The following is an 8,142-nucleotide window of genomic DNA, read 5'->3' on the forward strand; positions in this document are numbered from 1 at the left end:
TCAAAACCACACTCAGGTATCACCTCACGCCAGTCAGAGTGGCCCAAATGAACAAATCAGGAGACTATAGATGCTGGCGAGGATGTGGAGAAACGGGAACCCTCTTGCACTGTTGGTGGGAATGCAAATTGGTGCAGCCGCTCTGGAAAGCAGTGTGGAGGTTCCTCAGAAAATTAAAAATAGACCTACCCTATGACCCAGCAATAGCACTGCTAGGAATTTATCCAAGGGATACAGGAGTACTGATGCATAGGGGCACTTGTACCCCAATATTCATAGCAGCACTCTCAACAATAGCCAAATTATGGAAAGAGCCTAAATGTCCATCAACTGATGAATGGATAAAGAAATTGTGGTATATATACACAATGGAATACTACGTGGCAATGAGAAAAAATGAAATATGGCCTTTTGTAGCAACGTGGATGGAACTGGAGAGTGTAATGTTAAGTGAAATAAGCCATACAGAGAAAGACAGATACCATATGGTTTCACTCTTATGTGGATCCTGAGAAACTTAACAGGAACCCATGGGGGAGGGGAAGGAAAAAAAAAAAAAGAGGTTAGAGTGGGAGAGAGACAAAGCATAAGAGACTGTTAAAAACTGAGAACAAACTGAGGGTTGATGGGGGTGGGAGGGAGGGGAGGGTGGGTGATGGGTATTGAGGAGGGCACCTTTTGGGATGAGCACTGGGTGTTGTATGGAAACCAATTTGTCAATAAATTTCATATATATATATAATATATATATATATTATATATATATAAAAAGATTCCCGGGAACTTTTCATGAGTGAGAGATTATTGTAATCACTTTTTTTAGACTTGAGGAATATGAAAAAGTGAAGCTACATCAATGTATTAAAGCAGTCATATCCCTGGTTTCAGCTTTGACATAGAAAGAGCATCAGTCACACCATCCTTCATCCTTGCAACAATTACAAAAACTGAACTGGAAATCAACAATTCTTCTTAGATTTATTAGAGAAAGGAGGTCACAGGGAAGACTGCACCTCCCAAAACTGGAGAGACAGCATGCATAGAATGAGAGCAAATGAGAGTAGAAGCCACTGGAACCTGTAACTGATAGGAAAAATTACATGGTAACTGATGTAATGCTGGAGACTGACTGTGGATTAGTTTAAGATTTAAATGGGACGCCTGGGTGGCGCAGTCGGTTAAGCGTCCGACTTCAGCCAGGTCACGATCTCGCTGTCCGGGAGTTCGAGCCCCGCGTCAGGCTCTGGGCTGATGGCTCAGAGCCTGGAGCCTGTTTCTGATTCTGTGTCTCCCTCTCTCTCTGCCCCTCCCCCGTTCATGCTCTGTCTCTCTCTGTCCCGAAAATAAATAAACGTTGAAAAAAAAAATTTAAAAACTCCTGGGAGCTCCATCTTAGAAAGGCTCCATGCTTTGGGGGGGGTTTATTTCTGGGAGTCTCACTAGCTTATCATGACAAATAAATGGAGAAAAATACCCTTGAGCTTCAGGCAGAGGGAGGGGGGGAAATAACCATTTAAAGATAAACGTAGAGTGTTCTCCACCACAAAGTCTTACTCACTATGGAAAAAGATATTATCAGAGACTTATCTAACCTGGAAGAAGGGAAATACTCAACTAAAGTCCCTCTGGCCTTCCTGTCTCATAAATGAGGTGAGGGAAAGACAACAGTGGAGATAAAACAAGGATGTTAGAGATAATTGAAGTCTGTGACACTATAGCACACAATGTCCTAAACTGAGAACACTGGATGTTGGTGACAATATGGATCAATGGTAATTTTCATTCATTGCTGGTGGGAATACAAAATAGTACAGCTATACTGAAAGTTTCTTACAAAGCTAGTTTCTTACAAATGTAGTTTTACCATATGATCCACCAACTGAACTTCTAAGTATTTAACCAAATGAGGTAAATACTTATGTCCACACAAAAACTTGCACATAAATGTTAATTAATAGCAGCTTTGTTCATAATAGCAAAATTGGAAGCAGCCAAGATGTCCTTCAATATGTGAGGATATAAACAAACTATGGTAACATTCAGACAATTGGATAATACTGAACAATAAAAGGAAATTAGCTGTCAAGTCACCAAAGACATGGAAGAACCTTGAATGTATATTGCTAAGTCAAAGAAGCCAGTTTGAAAAGGCTACATAACTGTTTAACTCCAACTACATGATATTCTGGAAAAGGCAATATTACAGAGTAAAAGGTCAATGTTGTCTGAAGTTCAGGGGAGGGGACACAGAATTGTTAAGTAGAGCACAAGAGGTTTTAGGGGTTTGAAAGTATTCCAAATGATACCGTAATGGTGGGCATGTGACATTATGCATTTGTCAAAACTCATCGAAATTTATAATACAAAAAGTAAACCTTAATGTAAACTATGGACTTATTTAATACTAATGTATCAATATTGGTTCATGAATTCTGATAAACATACCACATTAATGGAAGATGTTCATAAATAGGGGAAACTATACAGGGGAGAAGAGTTGTATCAGACCTCTCTGTACAATCTGCACAATTTTTTTTAATGTTTATTCATTTCTGAGAGACAGAGAGAACAGAGCGTGAGTGGGGGAGGAACAGAGAGAGAGGGAGACAGAATCCAAAGCAGACTCCGGGCTCTGAGTTGTCAGCACAGAGCCTGATGTGGGACTCAAGCTCACTGACTACAAGATCATGACCTGAGCCGAAGTCAGACACTCAACCGACTGAGCCACCCAGGCACCCCTCAATGTTTTTGTAAGTGCAAAACTTCTAAAAAATAAAGTCTGTTAATTATAATAATTTAAAAAAACAGTCACACTGCCACCTATTTTCTCACGATTAGTGTTGAAAACTTGTCATTTATGAAACAGACCCTCAAACTCCACCCAGAAGAAATAAGTGTGTGATTCAGAAGGAAAACAAAAAGCTCAGTGGTCACAAATAAGGAACAACAGGTGTCTTAGCTTTTTGTCACACAGATATGCCAATCTCATATTTGTTTTCAGTGTTTTGGATAATGATAGTGGTATAATATCAACTCTGCCTAAGTTCTAATGGTCAAGATAAACACTGAAAAAAAATAGGTGCTTATGTAGGATTTTTTTTTTCTAGAATGAGTATACACAGAAGGAAAGCTTAGGCCAAGGACTCAATCATTTTGTAACTTCTGTACTCATTGATCATGGAGAAGGATGAAGGTTAGTTAAGGTGGCCATTTTGCCTATTGTTTTATTTTGATCAGCAAGTAAATCCTCATCATTTACAAGATTTTCTTTTCAAATTTTTATTTAAATTCTATTTAGTTAAGGGGAGCCCGGGTGGCTCAGTTGGTTAAGCATCCGACTTCAGCGCAGGTCATGATCTTATGGTTCATGGGTTTGAGTCCCACGTGGGACTCTGTGTTGACAGCTCAGAGCCTGGAGCCTGCTTCAGATTCTGTCCCCCTCTCTGTCTGCCTCTCCCCCGTCCATGCTCTGTCTGTCACTATCTCTCAAAAACGAGTAAATGTTTTAAAAAAGTTAATTCTATCTAGTTAACATACAGAGCAATATTGGTTTTAGGAGTAGAATTCAGTGATTTATCACTTACATACAACCCCCAGTGCTCACTATAAGTACCCTCCTTAATACCCATCGCCCTTCTAGCCCATCCCTCACGCACCTCCCTCCATCAAACCCTGTTTGTCTTATCTTTAAAAGTCTCTTATGGTTTCTCTCTCTCTCTCGCCTTTACTATACGTTCACATGTTTCATTTCTTAATTCCACATATGAGTGAAATCATATGGTATTTATCTCTCTCTGACTGACTTATTTCACTTAGCATAATACCCTCTAACACTATCCCACATCAATGCAAAGGCAAGATTTCACTCTTTTTGATGGCAGAATATATTCCATTGTGTGGAATGTGTGTGTGTTTGTGGGTGGTTGTGTTGGTGTGTGTGTGTGTGTGTGGTGTGTGTGTATAACACATCTTCTTTATCCATCCATCAGTCAATGAAACATTTGGCTCTTTGCATAGTTTGACTATTGTTGATAATGCTGCTATGAACAGCGAGGTGCATGTACTCCTTCAAATCTGTATTTTTCTAGTCTTTGGGTAAATGCCTAGTAGTGAAATTGCTGGATTATAGGTTAGCTTTGTTTTAAACTTTTTCAAGAACCTCCATACTGTTTCCAGAGTGGCCTGCAACCAGTTTGCATTCCCACCACATTGTAAGAGGAATCCCCTTCTCTCTGCATCCTCATCAACATCTATTGTTCCCTGTGTTGTTAATTTTACCTATTCTGACAGGTGTGAGGAGGTATTTCAGTGTGGTTTGATTTGTATTTACCTGATGATGAGTGGTGTTGAGCGTCTTTTCACATGGCCTGTTAGCATATGGATGACCTCTTTGGAAAAAGGCCTATTTATTCTTCTGCCCCATTTCTTCACTGAATTATTTGTTTTGGGGTGTTCATTTTGATTAGTTCTTTATAGATTTTGGGACACTAATCTTTTATCAGATATGTCATTTGCAAATATCTCTCCCCATCCGAAGTTTGCTTTTTAGTTTTGGTTGACTGTTTCCTTTACTGTGCAGAAGTTTTTTATCTTGATGAGGTCTCTATAGTTCATTTTTACTTTTGTCTTCCTTGCCTCTGGTGACATGTCTAGTAAGTATTGGCTCTGGCTGAAACAGAGAAGTTTCTGCCTGTTTCTCCTGTAGGATTCTGATGGTTTCCTGTCTCACATTTAGGTCTTTCATCCATTTTGGATTAAGTTTTGTGTATGGTTTATGAAAGTGGTCCAGTTTCATTCTTCTGCATGTCACTGTCCAGTTTTCCTAACAGTATTTGCTGAAAAGACTGTCTTTTTTTCCATTGGATATTTTTCCTGCTTTGTCAAAGATTAGTTGACCATAGAGTTGTGGGTCCACTCTGGGTTTTTCTATTCTGTTCCAATGAATATGTATCTGTTTTTGTGCCAGTACCATAGTGTCTTGATCACTATCACTTTGTAATACAGCTTGAAGTTGGAATTGGTGATATCTCCAGCTTTGCTTTTCTTTTTCAAGATTGCTTTGGCTATTCAGGGTCTTTTGTGGTTTCATACAAATTTTAGGATTATTTGTTCTAGCTCTGTGAAAATGCTGTGTCATTTTCATAGTAATTGCATTGAATGTGTAGATTGCTTTAGGTAGTACAGACATTTAACAATGTTTGTTCTTCCAATCCATGAATATAGAATGTTTTTCCATTTCTTTGTGTCATCTTCAAATTCTTTTATAAGTGTCTTTAGTTTCAGAGTACAGATCTTTTTTTTTTCCTTGTTGGTTAGGTTTATTCCCAGGCATCTTATGCTTTTTAATGTAATTATAAATGGGATCGATTCCTTGATTTCTCTTCCTGCGCTTCATTAGTGTTGTATAAAAATGAACAGATTTCTGTATGTTGATTTTATAACCTCACTTTACTGAATTCATATGTTAGTTCTAGCAATTTTTGGTGGAATATTTTGAGTTTTCCACAAAGAATATCATGTTGTCAGCAAATAGTGAAAGTTGACTTATTCCTTGCCAACTTGGATGTCTTTCTTTTTGTTGTCTGATTGCTGAGGCAAGGACTTCCAACTCTGTTAAATAATAGTGGTGAGAGTGAACATCCTTGTCTTGTTTCTGACTGTAGAAGAAAAGCTCTCATTTTTTCTCCATTGAGGATGATATTAGCTGTGGGTCTTTCATATATGACCATTGTGCTATTGAGGTATGTTCCCTCTATCCCAATCTTATTGAAGGTTTTTATCAAGAATCAAAAGTATTGTGTCAAAAGCTTTTTCTGCATCTATTGGAGCGGATCACATGGTTCTTACTTTCCTTTTATTAATGTGGTGAATCACATTGATTGCTTGTGAGTATTGAACCACTCTGAAGCCCAGGAATAAATCTCACTTGATAGTGGTAAATAATTCTTTTTATTGTACTGTTGGATTCAATTTGCTGGTACCTTATTGAGAATTTTTGCATCCATATTCATCAGGGATATAAGCCTATAATTCTCCTTTTCTAGTGGGGTCTTTGTCTGGTTTTGGAATCAGGTAATGATTGTAGAATGAGTATTAGAATGAGTTTGGAAGTTTTCTTTCTATTTCTTTTTTTTTTTTTTTTTTGGAAAATTTCAGAAGAATAAGTATTAACTCTTTCAAATGTTTGGTCAAATTCCCCTGGGAAGTCCTCTGGCCCTGGACTTTTGTTTGTTGGGAGATTTTTGATTACTGATTCAATTTTTTTTGCTGATTATGGGTCTGCTCAAATTTTCTGTTTCTTCCTGTTTTAATTTTAGTAGTTTGTATGTTTCTAGGAATTTTTCCATTTCTTCCAGATTGCCCAATTTGTTGGCATATAATTTTTCATAACATTCTCTTATAATTGTTTATATTTTGTGGTATTGTTTATGATCTCTCCTCTTTAATTTGTGATTTTATTTAGTTATGTCCTTTCTGTTTTCTTTTTATTTACAAGATTTTCTAAGGCTTCAGTCTGTTTTGGCCTTTGGAGGTTGCCAATATCACATGACTAGAAGCATTTGAACATCCCTGCAACCACTCGTTTACAAATGAAAGATAAGAGAGAGAGCATGAAAGTTAAACCTATTCTGGTTAGCTTGTATTTGTATCTTGACTTTTTGAATAAAAGATTATTTTTGGCAAAGAATAAAGGAAGTCTCACAGATCTTTATCATTAAAAATAATAGGGGCACTGGGTGGCTCAGTTAGTTTAGTGCCCAACTCTTGATTCCAGTTCAGGTCATGATCTTACGGTTCATGAGATGGAGCCCTGTGTTAGTCTCTGTGCTGACAGCACAGAGCCTGCTTGGAATTTTTCTATCCTTCGTTCTCTGCCCTTGCCCTGTTCATGCTCTCTCTCTCTCTCTCTTTCTCTCTCTCTCCCTCTCTCAAAATAAATAAATAAGCTTAACAAAAATAATTAAAAAATTAAACTATGCCACAAGGTTAAAAACTATAGTCCTATATTAAATTGTATATTTAATAATTAAATGTTTTAACACATACATTTTATCTAACTCAAAAATACAAAAAAATAAAATGACCACTACACAAAACCAAGTAATATAAAATCTAAATTGAGTCTCTGATTATTCCTGCTGTACCTTGATTTTTTATCATGAAAAGCCTCATTTCTCAGAAACCACTCATCTGTTCTTTTTTAGCTTTGGTAGGGCTAGGTATGAATGCCATCTATAACTAAGGACTATGGTTTTCTTAGCTTGTTATGTCCCTTGCACACATTAGCCACTTTCAGTCAGTTAATATGTATTCAATGCATAGCCTGCTGAATGCCAGACATAGTGAAAACCTTGTGTCTAAATCAGTTATGTGCTAATAAGGAAGCAGGACAAATAAAGTTTAATTTCAGCACAGTGGAGAAAGTGTTATGGAGGACAGTGTAGGGTTTGAAGGTGACTCTAAAGGATATTCAGTTCTGCAAGAGTCACGGAAGGCCTTTCAGAGGAATGCCATCTCATTAAAATCACGAGACAAAATGAGAGTAATCAGGTTTGAAACTAATTGGTTTGAAGGCATTGGTGAGAGTAGAGGGACAGGAGCAAGGAAGAATCTCCTCAACTGAGACAAAGCAGGTGCAGAGAGCTGCAAAGAAGAAAGGTGAAGGGTTCTTGGGCTGCAAAACCTCTGACCTTTTATTTTTTGCATTCTCTTATCTAAATTCCATTGAGATTAATGATTAACTTGACGTGGAAATTCCACACTATACGTTAAGTGTGTGTTTGGGAAGTGAAGAGAATTTTAAAAGAATAGCTCAAAGGTGAGTGATGTCTACATTCTTTCCTTAGCTGTTATCTGTTTTCAGGGCTGCTTCAGAGTTAAAGGCAAAGATCTTAAGCAGGATGTGTTTTCCAATTGGCTTGTTAGAACACAACAAGGTACTACAAAGCCTTCTTAAACAGTTCTCAGGAAACGAAGCTGGGTCTCCCGATCCAGGGTCCCTCAACCGCCCTCCTGTCTTTTCCCTTCTCTTTTTCTTCTCTCACTTCCTCTAGGAAGTTTATTTTTTTGAAGGTCAACCTCATTTTATTATTTGCCAGTGAGTAAATAAAGGACCCCCTTTTCAAGTTCTCATATATTTTC

This window comes from Lynx canadensis, chromosome B1 (genome assembly GCF_007474595.2).
Source record: "Lynx canadensis isolate LIC74 chromosome B1, mLynCan4.pri.v2, whole genome shotgun sequence".
Lineage (NCBI taxonomy): Eukaryota > Metazoa > Chordata > Mammalia > Carnivora > Felidae > Lynx > Lynx canadensis.